General features: G+C 37.7%; 1 protein-coding gene across 8 annotated transcripts in view; it reads left to right on the top strand.

Annotated features, from left to right (window-relative positions):
• EXOC6B (exocyst complex component 6B) overlaps nucleotides 1-18792 on the top strand; it is a 615592-nt gene that overhangs the window by 431315 nt on the left and 165485 nt on the right. The gene's annotated exons all lie outside the window — the stretch shown is intronic.

The following is an 18792-nucleotide window of genomic DNA, read 5'->3' on the forward strand; positions in this document are numbered from 1 at the left end:
AAGGAAGAAATAAAGAGTGTTCTGATGTTCATTGTGGTGTCAGAAATGAAAATGAACAAAAATGATATGACAACTTGAAATTTTTTTCTGACTCTAAGAAAAATTAGTGGAAAATTCTAAAAGTCTGCTAATACTTTTTCTCTATCTCTTTATTTTTGCTGCCTGTTAGTTTCTCTTGTTTGACTTTTGATGACTAGAAATTAAGCTTTTATTGGCTATGCTGTTTTTAATGAATTACTTACTAGAGACTTCCAGTTTTAGTCACCACACAGTAACAGTTATCAACATTACCTTTCTGCTATAAACTTCTGTAAAACTGGATAAAATGCAGAAAGCAATTCTTTTCATGTATTGGGTAGTAGCACAAAGTTGTGATCTTTCAGAAAGGGGAAATGTACGAGATAAACCTGACATTCACTCTCATTTTCTGTCTGGGGTTACTTACTGTCCAAACAGCTGCACAGTAAAGTAGAGCCCAAATCAAAAGCAGAGTTTTGCACAGAAAACAAAACAAAACAAAAACCAGAGATTAATATATAGGGCTGGTGAGGCAGCTGGGTTTTTTGTGGGGCAAGATACAAGAGAGCAAGGAATTGTTTAGAGAAGTAGCTCTAGAAGTCTACATCAGAGAGCCTTTGAGTCTCTGATGGTCAAAAACTAAGTTGCTGTGTGCAGGGTAAAATCCTGGGAAGCCTGGCAGAGAACAGCCACTGAAGATCTGTGAGTGCTAAGAGACATTGGAATTCTGGCCAACCAAAGTTGAGAGACCAGCTAATCATCTTGCACTCAATAAGACCCCCAAAAGTTAGGCCTTAAGAGTATTCAAGCTCTAGAGTAAGAGCCAATCTTCATACATCCTAAGAAAGCCAAATAATGATACCTAACAAAATAAAGGTAACCTACCAATAAAACAATCGCCTGCCAAGACAAAACTCAACTGTCTTTGAAGGATGAGGAACACACAAAAAATTTCAGACTCTTAACCACATAGCCTCAACAATTTCACAGCAAAAGGCTAAGATTTAACATGCAAAGAAACAGGAGAATGTGACCCCTAACAAGAAGTGACAGGCAATAGAAATAGACCCACTGATAACAGAAATGTTGAAAATAATAGGGCCTTTAAAAATCTGCATATAAATATATTTAGTACTTTCAACCATAGCTGAAATTGTTCCCAGGTTTGATAAAAAACATTAATGCATTGATTCAAAAAGCTCAATGAATCTTTAGCAGGATAAACAGAAAGCCACACCCAAGTACATTATGTTAGATTACTAAAAAATAAAAATAAATAAAAGAGAAAATCTTAAAAATGCCCCAAGAAGAAAAGACATATTACATAATGAAAGGCAATGATAAAAATGACTGCTTATTATCAGAAACAGTGTTACCAGGAGGCAATAGGATATCTTCAAAGTACTGAAAGGAAAGAAAAACAAAAAGGCCTGTGAACCTAAAACTCTATGTCGTGTAAAAAATATCCTTCAAAAATCAAGATACAATAAAGGCATTTCAAGTAAAGAGAAGTTAAGAAAATTTGTTTGCCAGGTTTGCACTACAACTCATTTAAAAGGTAGTTTTTCCAACTGAAGGGAAGTACTAGATGCTCACTCAGATCTATGAGGCAGATTACATTGCTCAAAGATGTCTATAGTAGTATCGCCTTCCCCACATCTTTTTCTAGAACCTTCACACTACCTTATTAAGATGGGACATTTAACTCCCCTTTTCTTGAATCTGGGCAAGTTTGTGACTTGATCATAACTAATAGAGTGTGACAAAAGTGGCTGTTTTAACTTAAGTGGCTAGATCATAAAAGGTAGTGCAGCCACCATCACCTTTGTTAGCTGCTGCTAACAAAGTCCGTCTACCTTGAGGCCGCCACAATGTGAGGAAACCCAGATCAGCTTGTGGGGGGACCACATGGGGAAGCTCTGATATCTGACATCTAATATTTTATGTTATTGGTGCTGTGTTTTGTTACATTCCTTTAAATAGTGTTAGATTTTTGTCGTGACTCGCATTTACATTATATGGGATTGGTTGGAATCTTTCAACTCTTGCTTTTATGTTTATATTGGGTCCAGAGCCACTCTTTATCTAGGTCTTATTAACCCCAAATCCAGAACAACACCTTTTGAAGGATTCTACCTCATGTCCCACCTATCAGGAGACCTTTCGATTCTGGCTGGTGGGCATACAAAATATGCCCAGCTCTGTAAAAGCTCCGTAAATTATTCTGCCTATTTATTTCTGGTGGTCCTTTCCCCAGTCTTGGGTACTTTCTTCTCATATATGCATAGATTAGTACCCAGCCAAGTATTCAGTGAGAACCTTCTGAAGTTTTCCTGAGTTCTCTTGATTTGTAGCTTCTACCACTCTGGTATTTGGCCCTGGAAATACTAATTTCCTTGGCATTCTGGACTATAGTCTGTGACTTTTCAACTCAGACTGCCATGCTTTGTTTGGATTCCCTCCCTATGCCCGCTTTGCTTCACAGCCTGGAAGCTGCCTCTAGGTATGTTTACCTGGTTTGTTTTCCTTCTTTCAGAGATCACAGTGCTGCACTGACTATTGTCTAATCTCTATAAAACCATTCCTTCACATGCTTCGTCCAATTTGGGGTTTCGTTTTTAGTTTTTTTAATCTGGTGATAAGATGAGTCCTCTTCCTATTACTCCATCATGACCAGTACCAGAATAATCAAGTAAATATCTTCTCATGCTTTTTAAAAATTTTATATTTTGCAGAAAAAAACCCTGCTTTTTGTGGAATTTTTGGGGGAAAAAAGAAAAGTACAAAGAGAAAAATCACCATAATCTCATCATTCTGAAATAAATACATTCCAGAGATTATATTCAGAAATGATAATATCCAGCAGCCATAGAATTTTTTTCTAGAAATCATCCATCAGATCCGCGCATCTAATTAATCCAAATTGTTTTATGTGCCTGGGTCTTAACCAATTATTTACCAGGAGGATAAAATATGCTTGATGATGGGCTAGACCAGTCAAAATTGATTTTTAATATTGGGTATAAAGTCATTCATTTCGAAGTTTTGAGGAAAGAGTAGAACTTCATTCTGATATACAGAGAAGGAAGAATGGGGCTTTGGGGTGGGCAACCAACCAGTGGCATTGGTTTAACAATAAGTCTGATGAATGATTGGGAATCACTACATGACTACATCTTGTCAGAACTAAAAGATAAAAAGGATTGGAGGTGATAAGGCTAAAATATATGAGCCTAGAGGAAGAGGAGTGATGGCCTAGGAGAAGCACTGGGGAATAAGGAAGATACCCATGTTAGGCCTGATACTGAAGTACATTTTATGTAGAATGAGCAGCTTCTACTTGAGAGAACTGTAGGCGAATTGGTATCCTTCGCAGAGAGCTAGCTTTCAGTTAAGGCTAAAAGGTGAACAGATCACTTAATGAAAGGGTGGAAACCTAATAGAGTTTGTTAACCTGCCAAAGGGGTTCCAGAGAGCCAGTACTATATCTGAAAAGCCATTTGATATTGGCCATAGCCTTTCAGACTTAGGATCAGCTCAAAGCCAACATTTGTAGGACCTGACAGTGTCTCCAATAAGCATTTTTTTTCCTCCGTATATTGTGGAATCACTAAGGTTCATCAGTTTTAATGTTTCATTTCTGATTGTCAGTAATTTGTCTGTCAAGAAACTTTCATGGCCATTTATTTTACTTTAAAAGAAAGAATTCTATTCTATGTTTTTTGCTATACCATCCCCCTAATTCTTTTTTTCTTTAGATGCTCAGTGGTCTATAAAAAAATCTTAAAGAAATGATACATAAGATTCAAGTAACTATACAGAGGCGTATAAAAGCAGCCCCAAATGACAAGATAATTAACACTTACATCTTTCTACCCAGTGGTGTGTGCATGCAGTATTTTCTCTATTGTCTGTGAGTCCTTGCAAGAACTGTATAGGTCCTGAAAGAAATCAAACTCTGGACAAGGTAGAATGTGAATGTACCTTGAGTGTTTGCCTCTGAGGCCTGGGCTGCCATTTTCCTAGATCCCAAGTACATAGAGGAATTGTATGCATTACCATGAGCCTGAGATATTTAGCTAGTATAGTGTAGTCAGTAAGAACATAGAGTTCAGAGTCAGTTCAACCAAATGGATTCAAATCACCACTTGGATTTAGTGTGGCCATGTGTAAATTCTTTAACTTCTCACAGCACCATTTATGAAACAGGGATAATAATAGCAACTAATAACACAGAATTAAATAAGAGAATGCATGAAAGGGTTTATTTCATGGCCGGCAAAACAGTAACCATGAATTAAGTGGTGGCTTCTCCGCTTACCATTAGCAGTAGCAGCCCAGCAGCTAATACATATCCAGAACGCTCAGAGGTCTTTTGTAGGCCACTCAAATCTTTGGTTAGTTTATGAATCAGGTAGGTTTGGAGAGGCCCTTTTATTTGGCATAAGAAATTTATTTTTGTTTTTGGTAGCTGTCTGTGAAACTTCTGCAGTTGTCCTGAAAGGTCTGATCCAGAACCAACGATTTTCCGATTCTCGGAATGATGCTCTTGTAAGATAACAGTCAGTTGGCTCAGCTGCTTACTAGAAATAGTACCTATGCTGAGGGCATCATCTAGTAGAAATGTTGTTGTTATGCAATTCTTCCTGACAGGCTACTAAACCACCTACCTTTAAAGTGGAGGCTATTAGGAATTCAGGAGGTGTGAAGAAAATACTCCTTTCCCTTTCATAATTGCCAGTGACCTCTGGGTATTTCTGCTGTGTATAGATTTCATCTTACACTTTCATACATTAGTATGTCTTAGATTTGGTTTTGGATGTTGGAGCACTGGAACCTGGCCGAGAAACTGGATTTTGAATACTAGGAAGTCTCGATAGCCTAGTACTTTATTTCTTTAGCCAAACTTGGATTGCTATATCATTCCTGTACTTCCTAGTCAGTCTGTGTCTGGATTTGGAATTTCCTAAGCTTTCCCTTTGTGCATTCTAAATAAAGAGGTCTAGGATCATAGGCAAGCTCAACTACTTGGTTACAGCATTAATTCAGTAATCTGTTCACTTACTCAACAAATATATGTGGAGCCCCTACTCTGTGTAGAGTACCAGGCTGGAGGCTGGAGATAAAATGGAAAACAGTGGATTTTAAATAGGAGAGTGACTTGATTAGGTTTGTATTTTTGAAAAGGACTCTGCAATTTATCAGGAGCCTTCAAGACCAGTAATAAGACTGTTGCAGTATAGAGATACATGATAGAGATGAGTTGGGAGCTTCAGCCTATTTCTGCATGGTAATTCAAGCCATGAAAGTGAATAAATCAACTTATTTAATCTCCCTGAGTCCATCAACAAACTAAAAATATTAATCTCTATTCTGTTTGTCTCACAGTATTGTTAGGAAGTGAACTGAGTTAATGTATATAAAATCATTTATAAACATCTATTTGATTTATTTACATTAATCATTTCTTTATCCATATGCTTTTATGTGTTTTTCTTATTTTCTTTCCCACTTTCACTGTTATTTGGTTTATAATGTTAAATGTTTTCGGTTTTTAGTTATCTACTCAGGTCCCTAAATTATTCAAAATATTGGTATATTAAAAGTATAATATAATTAAGCCAAATCCAGGGCACATTTGGTTAAAAAGAAATGCAGCAGAAATCGAATCTTTTAAAATTTGGAGGAATCCATTTCCCAGGACCCATTAGTCTTTTGCACGGAATAAACTCGGTCCTTGAACAATAAGGTAAGATTGCCAAATTCTCTCACTTCTTTAATGGTCAAGTTAATCTGGCCTTGGTTTACTGTTTGGAGAAGGGCCCCAGAGTCTTCCATTTCACCATTCTTATCATAATAGCCCTCACTTTACAGGTCAGGAAACCAGTGTGGAGAATCGGAGAATCTGCCTAAACTCAGGATTTTGGAAAACAACTTCAGAGTAAATTCATGATCTCACTGAGCCTACTATGATAGAACATAATGGCAGAACACCATTTGTCACTTACCGTCTGTAAATCCCCACTCTAACGGAAAGATCAGATAGCTTTCTGCATCCATAAAGAACTAATTTTAGCTCAAAAGATCCAGTAGTTCCTAGACGTTTTAACATTTTAATATCTTTGTAAATATTCACTAAAATAAATGGCTTTGAGTCACCTCATGATACACTCAGGTGTGTTTTAGCTAATGTTAATCAGGTAAACCTTAATAGGCTGACTTGCTTATGATTTTGCCACTGGGGCTTCAGAACTAAAGAATCTTTATAAAGTGATCTCTGTGAACCCTAAATTCCCAAACAACTGCCAGTTGGGATAAATGCACTCATTTATTTTGATTTTCTACAGTACTTGAACCCACCCATCCTTCACTCCCATTCCATGTAATTAATTATCTACCTTTGGTCACTCACACATGAGTCTGTCTTAGAGAAGGCTTCAGGCATTCCATTACCTATGTCCTCTTGATGTGTGAGAGAGAGAAGAGAGTCCTCAGGACCCTGGTGAGAAACATAAGGAAAACATATGTGACACATCCACACTATATCATTCTTCTTTTGCAGCCTTTGAAGTTTATATTATGCAAAAGGAGTTCTGGCCCTTAAATAACATCTAAGCCAGTGCTAAACCCAAATCTGCCTCAGCCCACCAAGCAAACTATTAAAATAACTTCTAGCTAGTACATTCAATCAAGCTTTTCCAGGGAGATGCCCTATAGTAATTAATTTGTCAATCAAATTATGTTTAGTTGTCCTTGAATAAGTAGTGCAAATATGCATATCCCTACAGTTTTCCCTGTTTTTGCTGAGAGTCCCTAGAAAACTCTTATTTATATTACCTTCTGGATATGCTTCTTTTCTTCTTTACTTTTATTTTGCATATCACCCTTTGAGCCCATGTTGTATTTAGATCTGAGTCACAGGGCAAGATTCAATGAGGGATGGAATATAGAGGAACAGACTGCTACTGCTTTGGCAAGGAGGACATGGGGGAGAGCATTCTGGAGAAAGCTGAGGGATCAAGGCTCCACAATTTCTTGCAGTATTCTTACATTTATCAAGGAAATATGGTGATTATGAAGATAGCTGGCATATCAATACATAACTTGAAAGATCAAGTTATGCACTTCATCTTCAACCCACTCAGCTGCCCACCTGCAGATAAAAGGGAATTCCTGCAGTAGAGACTCATGATGGTTCTTTGTTTTCTTGGATTTTTGAGCTCCACATTCTAGCAAGGACCAGAGTTTGTCCCATTTTCATGTTTGCTCAGTGTTGTTCAAAGCTTTCTCATGACTCATATTCTTCAATTTCTTTTTTTTTTTTTTTAATTTTTTTTTTATTATTATTTATTTATGATAGTCACAGAGAGAGAGAGAGAGAGAGAGGCAGAGACATAGGCAGAGAGAGAAGCAGGCTCCATGCACCAGGAGCCCGATGTGGGATTCGATCCCGGGTCTCCAGGATCGCGCCCTGGGCCAAAGGCAGGCGCCAAACCGCTGCGCCACCCAGGGATCCCCCTCTTCAATTTCTTTAAATTGATCAATGGCAGCACAGCCTAGTCCTCCAAAGCTTTACCCTCAGTGGGGACTTAAGAAAATACCTCCATTGTGAGGTTGGCTGCCACATTCCTCAGACTGTCAACTTCCTGGGAAACAATGAGAGGTCTCAATGCCCTTTTCCCTGCAATCACCTGCTAACCAATTTCAGACATTCTACTTTTTCTCTAAAGTCTTTTGTTTGCCAGCTCAATCCCTAATAATCTGTCTTAACTAGACTATGTGTATTTGTAAGGTACAGAAATCTCTTCAAACCAGTTAAGGAATAAAAGGAAAGTTTATTTTAATTATATGCATTTCGTAGAATCCAAGAGAAAGGTAAACAGTAAATCAGTTAGGTTAGGAATTGTGTCTGCCCTGATTGTTCCTGTGTCCTTAGCACTTAGGACAGTGCCTGACATATGGTGCTTGCTTAATAAATATTGGTTGAATGAATAAAAATGACTTGATTATCAACTGCCTCTGTTTCTGGAGCTCTTCTGTCAGCTCTGAGAATGAGAAGGAGTATAAGTAGCAAGAAGCTCGGGTGGGTATCATGTGATGAGCATAATAGCAAGACAGCCTGCAATATGGTTGGAATCCTAAGGAATATTCTCTTAGGAGGATGTACACCTAGAAGGGCAGTGATTAGCAACTTTAGTACACATATCCTACCCACCAACTTCTATGGATTATGAAGCCATCTTTGCCACCAACAGTCAATTTGAAATATATAAACTGTCTAATACGGAGTAGTTAAAATTGTAGGTGGTAGACAGATTGACCTTCGAAGCCTGGATCTTCATTTGGTTTCTTTATACCTTGGCTAGATGATTTCTAAATTTCCATTTAGTTTAAAGATAGCACTATTGGGATGTTTGGGTGGGTCAGTGGTCGGGCGTCTGCCTTCCGCTCAGGGCATGATCCCGGAATCCCAGGATCAAGTCCCGCCTCGGGCTCCCTCTGGGGAGCCTGCTTCTCCCTCTGCCTGTGTCTCTGCCTCTCTCTCTGTGTCTCTCATGAATAAATAAATAAAAATTTTTTAAAAGATAGCATTATTTATTATGGGAGGAAAGAGCATGTGGATATTTTATGTAGAGAGTTGTAAGGATTAAATAAGATAATACATATGAAATGCTTTATGGATCCTATATACATAAATATTTGTAAGCATCAGTAAATGTTAAATGTTTATTAGAATTTTCATATAGTTATATACAATGCCATGTTCTCCAGAGGACTTATACCTAAAGTGTATGGAATCAGAGAGCAGGTTCTGAGTGATTACTGTCAAGGGCTCTTATAAATTCAATGACCATTGGAATAGGTTAATAATTTTTTTCTCAGAGACACTTTCTATAGAATTCTTTAAGCCAGGATTGTCTCAGTCATCTTAATACTATTTACTTTTGGATGACATTGGCTCAGGAAGAAAGGCAAGCTGTATAGTGAAGACCTGACACACTGCAGTAACCTTTGGCGATGTCGGTGTGGTTGTGGATAAAATTGGAGTTGCCACAATGAAACATGTTAAGCAGTCCTGAATTTCAGAGGACACTAAAGGGTATGAATACATCTCTTGGAAACTCGGCAATTGGGACATGAGTACTGATAGAAATAGATTTAAAGGAGAGAAGTTGGCTCTCTACGAAATTAAATAAATCTTGGAAATGTTAAATCATTGTAACAAATGGCACCATTTCCTAAGGGATTCTTGTGAAAAATTTAGAATTTACTTCCTTTCCAATTAAAGTATATTTTTTATACTTGATCCAAAGGACACTTTTCAGATTGTATCTTAAGCATTTGGTACCTCTTCAAGTCTTAAAAGGGAACCATCTTAAGAAGCGAAGGTTTGAAGAGAGTCAAAAGGAAGAAATTTGAGCTTAGTAAAATTTTAAACCCAATCTCTATAGGTTATATGAAAATAACAGATACCTCTTTTCATATGGTCTGTATAGTGCTCGAAGATGCAAATGACCTGTGAGTAGACTATTGAAGGACATGTTGTGTGTTTCAGTATCATTAATTTCAGATCCCTTAGCTTTTATCTTCAACCTCATCTTTCTGAATTATAATTTTAAAGCAAGCTTTCACTTTCTGCTCTCTTCCATCTGGGAAACATTAAGGTAAGAAGATTGATGATAGATTTTGGGTTCATATACAGAAAAATAAACTTGTTTTTTTATAATTTGCAGTGCTCCGCACATGGGCAAATCTAAGGATAATTAGTCGTTATTGCCTTTAATGTGATGGAGACAATAACTTGCTCCATGAGGCAAGCTCCATGGTTAATGAATTTTGTCTTTTGGTTGATTGACTGGTTAATGGAATCAGAAAAATATTTTATGTCTCTTCTTTACAATAATGCTTTCATTCTCTACTGGAAGTATAAAGGAATTTGGGTAGCCAGTCTTAACAGAGCATATTTTTGTTTATGCATTTTATCATTTGTTTTCCCCTTTTCTCAGTTTCATTTTGTATTTCTGTTTCTAATTCACATTTTGATTCAGTATCTGCAGCAAAACTTACAGATTTACAAGGGAGAATCATGAAATTGGCCATTGCATATGTATGTATACAGTAATTGAGAGTTCATTCTCTGCGTTCTTTGCTTTCTCTGCAAGACCTATAGCTATCCTGTGCAAGAAGTCAGATTTAAAACTCAAGTATAGGGACACCTGGGTGGCTCAGTGGTTGAGCATTTGCCTTTGGCTCAGGTCATGATCCCAAAGTCCAGGGATTGAGTCCTGAGAAGGGCTCCCCACAGGGAGCCTGCTTCTCCCTCTACCTATGTCTCTGCCTCTCTCTGTAGGTCTCATGAATAAATAAATAAAATCTTTAAAAATAAAAAATAAAATAAAAAACCTCAAGTACAGTGGAAATTTATAGGATGAAAATAGAGGCCATAGTCTGGTATCATTTTCTCAGGTACACATCTCTGAATCAATATATTATGCAAAAGTTTCTTCAGAAATTTACCGATTGCATGGCTTCGTCCCTGCCCCACTTCCCAAATCCTTACCAGTTCTTTTTTTTTTTTACCAGTTCTTTTTAAATGCAGCGTTGAGCTTGGATTTTCAGATCTAAAATGATGCAGGAAGAGCACAAACTCCAAGTATCTTCCTTCTATCCAAAATAAACAGTACAAAAGCCGTGCTTTGTTTGCTATTGTCTTCCCATGACTGTAAGGTTTGTCATGCTAGGTTCTATGCTATTATGATGTGCCTCTCTGCTCTGGAGAACCCAAATAGAAGTCTTCCCTGCCATTAAAATGGCAATGTCACTTCTCTTTGACTATGGATGATAGACCCTGTACCCTATAAGAGGACTCTCCTCAGACATGGTTCAATGAATAGTACCCACTCGGCGGCTATTTTGGTTTATGGGCTGAAGTTCCTTGAATTCCAGAAGATAAGGAAGTCATTGTCTCCCTGAGCCCATTGCCAGACACCTGGTCATTTGATAGTAGGTGCTGCCAACCTGAGCAGTGAGGGCAGACAACCTGCTCTTCCTCACCATGGCCTAAGATGCCATCCTTGTCAAGCAAATGGAGATGGATCGTGCCACTCTAACCTTGTTATATATCACTGTCAAGCCCTGCTGTTGGTTTCCAGAGATTGGCCAACACAGACAAAGTACTTTTACTGGTAGTGAATGTTACCTTGGATTGTTTGTAGGGCCTAATAGTGTTGAGGGAGTACGAAGGACCTGATACATGAAGGATCATAATTTTGAATTAAGGTTCTCTTTCTGTGGCAAACTTTCTGAATACCCTAAATTCTGTCTGGTAAATGTGGTAACCCCATCTCTAAATAAGGATGGTGACTGATTCCTCTTTGAAATTATTTAAATTTTTCTTCCTGATTTTATTTCAATGGATATTTTGGGGGTGGTGGGGACGGGTGGTGGCAGGAGATTTACCTTAAACAGCTGATAGTTTCCAAAAGGCTATTTTCCTGCTGCATAGTTTTGGAAAGGAGAATACCAGATTTTGTTTGTTTGTTTGCTTATTCCAAATTTGGTGCTCCTTCCCTCTTTCTCTACATTTTCCATTTTAGCTGTTTCAGATTTTATTCCTTATTTTTTCACAACATTGAGATCTTATTCACTTTGGGAATTTTAGGGACCAGAACAATTAAGAAATGCCATTTCAAAGAAGGAGAAGAATTAAAACTATATTGTGGTTATTGCTACTTTCCTGTCACTTGCCCCTGGTCCCAGACTTGGTAAAACAGGTTTTCTTGGTAAAACCTTGGTAAAACAGTAGAGGGGGTATATCATAATAGTTTCTTACTTTCCAAAGCCTTTTGACTATTTCTTCATTAGAAACTTAAAAAAAAAAATTTTTAAATTTTTCATTAATCCCTATGATTTGCTTTAAAACACCCAAAAGCATTTTTAGGGAGAAATGAGCCAGTAGAAAAATCACTCATCTTCATCATTGCAAACCTGAGACCTCACCATTAGCCCCCGTGCAACATATGGCCATTTCTTTCTGCTATATCAGCTAGCTCCAAACATCACCTCAACTGAAAGTTATTTACTTCTTTAGCATTACTGCCTCCTTCCATCAAGCCATTTGTACATCCCTTATAGTCAAGTAGGCCCAAATCTTAATGCCTGTAGTAAGCCAGAGTCTCCCAAAAATACCTGATGCATTCACTGCTCTCGCTTGTCTTCAAGTGTTTACACTGAGGAATTTTATACATTTCATATTTTCATTGACTCTAACTTCATGTCTTTGGGGCTGAGGCTAGTAAACTTATTTTAATTGGGCCATTTTATAGGGTATAAATCAGGAAGCCATATTAAATACCATATTTATTTAAAAATTATTTTAATTGGGGATCCCTGGGTGGCTCAGCGGTTTAGCGCCTGCCTTCCGCCCAGGGCGTGATCCTGGAGTCCCAGGACCGAGTCCCACATTGGGCTCCCTGCATGGAGCCTGCTTCTCCCTCCTCCTGTGTCTCTGCCTCTCTCTTTCTCTATGTCTATCATAAATAAATAAATAAATCTTTTTAAAAAATTATTTTAATTGTTGAAGGTTGACAGACTTCTACCCCGGTCTGCAAGAAGTTCCCATAACATTCTAATCTATCTACTACACCTTATACAATCTCAAAAAATTGATGAAAGTACTAGTTCTTCATAAGACATTTTGAAAGAAAACACTTCATGTCTTTCAATGATTACTTGCTCTTCAGCATTTAACAGATTCTGATTTGAGTTAAAACATCTAGTATGCTTTTAGCATTACAAATTATAAAAATTTATCTTCATTCTCTCTTCCTCTGTTTTATCTGTGTGTGTGTGTGTGAGAGAGAGAGAGAGAGAGAGAATGAGAGAGAGATAGAAGTTGAGGAGACCTGAATTTCTCCAGAAGATCACCTTAGCATTTACAATTTTTATACTTCTAAGATTGGAATTTGGAAAACATGAGGGAAATATCATTGCCAACACTTTGATTTAGAAAAGCTAAGTTTCCTGTGAGTCAATGTATAGAATTTTATAAGTTTTGCCTGTAATGTTCTGTGATTATGTTTGATCTATATTTTACTTCTATTTTCCATTCCTTTCCTGGGAGGAGAAAGTGGTATGGTGGGTCACTGGTGGAATAATATATACTTGAATGGGTGAACTGTGACTTTTGTCTTTCTCTTTGCTTGGTCACTAAGTGGCTGTGAATATACACTTACTCTTTCTAAAAATCTTTTTACTCATTTGTTATATATGAATGATTTGGACTAGGATATCCAATGAACTACATGGGTAGGAGTTAGCTACTCAAATGGGATGAGGTAGGTTGGGAAGGACGTTCCGTCTAAGGCAGGTATTTGTATAAATTCTGGGAGGAAAAAAAAATGGCATATTAGAAAACTAAAACTAGTTCATTATGAATGGAGAATAGGGTGAAATGAACTGGGACAGCCAAGAGAAAATAATGGAAATATAATCAGTGTTAGATCTTGGAAGACTTGTTGAGAAGTATATACTTTATTCTAGGTACATAGGGAGCTGGTCATATGTTTTGTGCATGAGAATAACATGGCCATTTTCTGCTTTAGGAAAATGACTGTGGCAAAATTGTGAAAAATGCGTAGAAGAGGGCAAGCCAAAATACAGAAACTCGTAGGGTTGCCAGATTAAAAAAACAGGATGCCCAGTTAAATGTGAACTTCAGGGGGAAAATTGAATTTCAGATAAGCAATGAATAATTTTATATAATGCTGCATGATACATGCAAATGTCAGGTGAGATAAGGACTGAAAACGTGTTGCTTTAGTAAGGAGGAAGCCAAAGTAAATTTTAGAGAGAGTACTTTCAGTGGAAGTTGGAGTGGTAGAAACCAGATTACAGAGAGGTCAGGAATGAGTGGAAGATAAAGTTGAATCAGTGCTTGTAAACAGCTCTTGCAGAAATTGAGTTTGAAAGAGAAGAAAGAATAGGTTGTTCATTTCATTGCCTGTGAGAATTTCAGTGGTTATTTTTCTTTATATTGCCATGATCAGCCTAATGATTTGGGACTGTTTCATAGCAAATAACACCAAACATTTTATATAATATAACCTAGAATTAAAGAAAAAGAATTCTTCCTTTATTTTCCTTTGTAGGCATCAGTAAAACTTGCCTATTCATTTTCGTCTTCTTTCTGTCATTCTCTTCCCTTTCTTCTGAATGATATGCCTTTCTGGAGAAATTCAAATCTCCATTTTTCATCAAATCCCAGCAGTCAGCCTGCTTGAGGCCTGCTCTGTCCTCTAATTCGCTGGAATCCCTTTGTCAACTGTCTGCCTATCAGTGGATGGAAACAAGGTATAGCTTAAGCCCCTACCCAGACAGTTAACCAGGGGAAAGAGTGAGGTTCTCTACTCTTCCCTAGAAAAGCATTTTTGAGAGCTTTTCAACAAGGATCATTTGAAAGACTAGAGTGCTTTTAATACTTGAAATGTTCATTTATCTCCTGTACCTTTCAGCACTTAAGATATTCCTTTAAAAGCACCAGTTTATCATGTAAAGAAGTTGCTTATGTGTCTTAAGAAACAATTATTTTCATTTCCTTTTCCTCCAGCTAACCTAAATTCTCTTTAAACACTAATCTTCCTCTCAACAGTGCCTAGGAGTTAAAACCCTTAATCCTTCCTCTAGAGCTCCAGAGCTGTGTCTCCAGTCAGTTCCTTGACCCTTTACCTAGTAGCTATCAGCCGAAGAAGGGTTCAGGTTGCACTAACAGAGATTCTCTTCTCCTTCTTTTGTTTTTTGTTTCTTTGTTTGTTTTAGGGGGAAAGAAGAAAAGGGAAAACAGACCCTAAACTGAGTTCTTAGTGGCACAGTTTATGTTCTCTAAGTAAGATGGATTCTGAAGATCCTTAGTTTAGGTCTTGACCTCTGGAGGTAAATCCATTAGCCTATGTAACAGAATGGGAGAACAGTATTTATGTTGATACTGATGTAATGCAAACATTTAACATGGATGTCAGATCATTGTTCTAATACTTTACATTAAATTTCCATTTTAGGGGAAAAACTTCCCAGCAGATACTAGAAAAATTTCATGAAGCAAAGAGGCAAAGCTAGTAAATATAGAAAATGTTAACTTTCTTTGGGCAAGCTATGTAGAACTTTTTAGTTTGCCATGTCAGAAATGATCTCTAATAATGAAGACTTGTTTTAATTTAGTATCTTAAAAATGTTAATTCAGTGAAGAAGTGGCTAGATGGCGGGGAAGCATATTATTTTATTATATCCAGTCCCAGTAATTTTTACATTAATAGTGCTAGGATGTGTATATGGCTATAGCCTAGTTATTAAAATGGACCCAATATCAAGTTATATTACACTTAATCTAGATTGGACTTTGTGCTCCAACAGTAGATCTCTGACATGAATTGAGTGTCCTACAATTCAATCCAATGCTAGCACTAACAACCTAGAGTTATTGCAGACTACACAAGTTAAGAGTCGGTCCCTTAAGACTGTGGGTCTTCAGGTATCACTTCAAGTCTCAGGTCTCCCAGCCACTCATACTTCTTCCTACCTGACTGCAGATTCAGGGCTCCCCACACTCCCTTGGGTTCAATAATTCACTAGAAAACTCACAGAAATCACTGAAAATTCTATACTCTCGATTATAGTTTTATTATAAAGGCTGTAACTTAGAAAAAGCCAAATGAAAGATATGTATAGGTCAGGGTTCTGGGGAGGCAGGAGACAGCAGAGTGTTTTCACATCCTTTCCTCGTTAGAATCTGGGCACATCACCCTCCCAGCACATCAGTGTGTTCACTAATCAAGAAGATTTACTGAGCTTCAGTGTCCAGAGTTTTTATATGGGCTTCATTTCATGGGCATGATTGAATAAGTAATTTGCTACATAGATAAAATCAATTTCCAGCTTCTTTACCCTCCCTGGAGACTGGGATTGGGACTGAAAATTACAACCTTTTTTTAAAAAAAGATTTATTCATGAGAGACAGAGAGAGAGAGAGAGAGAGAGAGAGGCAGAGGGAGAAGCAGGCCCCGTGCAGGGAGCCTGAGGTAGGACTGGATCCTGGGCCTCCAGGAGGCTCTGGGCTGAAGGTGGCGCTAAACCACTGAGCCCCTGGGCTGCCCAAATTACAACCTTCTAATCATGAGCTTTGTCTTTCTGGCTTGTCCAGCCCTTCCCTTAAAACTAAGGGCCTACTTGAGCAACCTTGTTAGCATAACCTGGGTAGGGTCAAAAGAAGCTCATTGTGAATAGCAGCTCTTATTGCTCAGGAACTTTCAAGGGTATTTGAAACTCCATTTCAGGAGCTGGGGACAAAGAACAGATATATTCTTTATTATATCACAGACTTCAAGAGTATATTTGATTTAGTCCTCTAGCTTTAAGTAAGCAAAAATATTATTACCTTCATTTTACAGCAGAGACATCTGGAAATAAAAACCTATATGCTCTAACATCACATAAGTAAATTCTAGAAAGGACTGAAATCTCAGTTACCTTAGCTAATGATATAGCTATTTTGTGGACATCAGCTTTTATTATGAGACTTAGTTTTCCTGGCAAATTGTGAGAACATCCATGAAATACTAACTACTCTCAGTTCGAAAAGAATTATATTGACCTAAAAAAAAAAAAAAACTAGCATTTTTACATTTGGAAACTTCCCATGTGAAACCAACCTTAGTCATTTCTCTGATTTTCAGCATTTTTCATAGAGTGATATGATATACCTCTACCCTGTTCTGATAGTGAGTCTTGAAATTTTCCTTTTAACAAATTAGCATTTATTTTATTTTGCACCTTATAAAACATTTGCAGTTATAGATCAGGATTGTTACTGTCATCATTGGCTGGGGAAACTGAGGCAATTAGCTTTGTCCAGAAACTTACATACTCATCAACAATCATTATTTGAAAAAACTGACACCCTACTGCTTTTTCCAAAAATGATTTAAGACCACTTCCAAAAGGATAAATTGAAAAAAAAAAATAAGTAAGTTAGGTACCGTAGCCTCCCATTATCCACAGTTTTGCTTCCTCTGGCAAGATCAACTGTGATCTGGAAGCAAATGATGCTCCTTCTGATGTATTGTCAGAAAGTCAGTAGTAGAATAACACTACATCACAATGCCTACATCACTTGTCTCCTTTATCTCATCACGCAGGAATTTTATCTTCTCACATCATAATAAAAAGGATGAGTATAGTAGATCAGATATTTTGAGAGACCACATTCACATAACTTTTATCACAATATATTGCAATTGTTCTGTTTTATTATTAGTTGTTAATCTCTTACTGTGCCTAATTTGTAAATTAACATAGGTATGTATATATAGGAAAAGAACATAGTATATATGGGGTTCAGTACATCTGCAGTTTCAGGCATCCACTGGGTGAGTTGGTACATATTCCCCTGCAGATAAGGGGGTACAACTGTGTAAGAAAGAGAAAATAGTTTGAAGAGAAGAAAGGTAAGAATACAAGTATCAGGATTTTAGTATATAAGTATCCAGATTAATAGAGAGGTAATATAAAAATGTATTAGCAGGCAAGGTGAAGCATATAAAAAGTATATTGCTTTCTGAGGGCAACATACATTTATAATATGAGCTGAGTAGAAGCCATTGTGTAACATCATGGACATTTATTTCAATCATAATTTCGTAGCCAATGTAGAAAATAGAACTCATACTGCTATAAATTTTCGGACTGCTCATTCTTTGTCATTTCAAAATCTGAAGTCATTCTTGGCACAACTAATTTTTTAAAATTTATTCATGAGAGACACAGAGGCAGAGACCTAGGCAGAAAGAGAAACACCTCCTCACAGGGTACCTGATGTGGGGCTCGATCTCTGAACTGGGATCATGCCCTGAGCCAAAGGCAGATGCTCAACTGCTGAGCCACCCAGGCATCCCAAGCACAATTAATTTTTTTTAAAGATTTATTTATTTTTTAAAGACAGAGAGAATGTGAGCTAGGGGAGGGACAGAAAGAGAAGGGGAGAGAACCACAAGCAGACTCCCCACTGAGTGTGGAGCCCAATACGGGACTGGATCCCTCCACCCCAAGATTATGACCTGACCCAAAACCGAGAATCAGACACTTAACCAACTGAACCATCCAGGTGCCCCTTGGCACAATTAATTTTTTTTGAATTACTATTTTTTATTGGAGTTCAGTTTGCCAACGTATAGCATAACACCCAGTGCTCATCCCGCCAAGTGCCCCCCTCAGTGCCCATCACCCAGTCACCCCAACCCCCCGCCCACCTCCCCTTCCACTACCCCTTGTTCATTTCCCAGAGTTAGGGATCTCTCAGGTTTTGTCACCCTCACTGATATTTTCACTCATTTTCTCTCCTTTCCCTTTATTCCCTTTCACTAATTTTTATATTACCCAAATGAATGAGACCATATAATGTTTGTCCTTTTCCGATTGACTTATTTCACTCAGCATAATACCCTCCAGGTTCCTCCACGTCGAAGCAAATAGTGGGTATTTGTCGTTTCTAATGGCTGAGTAATATTCCATTGTATACATAGACCACATCTTCTTTACCCATTCATCTTTCGATGGACACCGAGGCTCCTTCCACAGTTTGGTTATTGTGGACATTGATACTAAAAACTTCGGGGTGCAGGTGTCCCAGCATTTCATTGCATCTGTATCTTTGGGGTAAATCCCCAGCAGTGCAATTGCTGGGTCGTAGGGAAGATCTATTTAACTCTTTGAGAAACCTCCACA

This window comes from Canis lupus, chromosome 17, assembly GCF_003254725.2.
Source record: "Canis lupus dingo isolate Sandy chromosome 17, ASM325472v2, whole genome shotgun sequence".
NCBI lineage: Eukaryota > Metazoa > Chordata > Mammalia > Carnivora > Canidae > Canis > Canis lupus.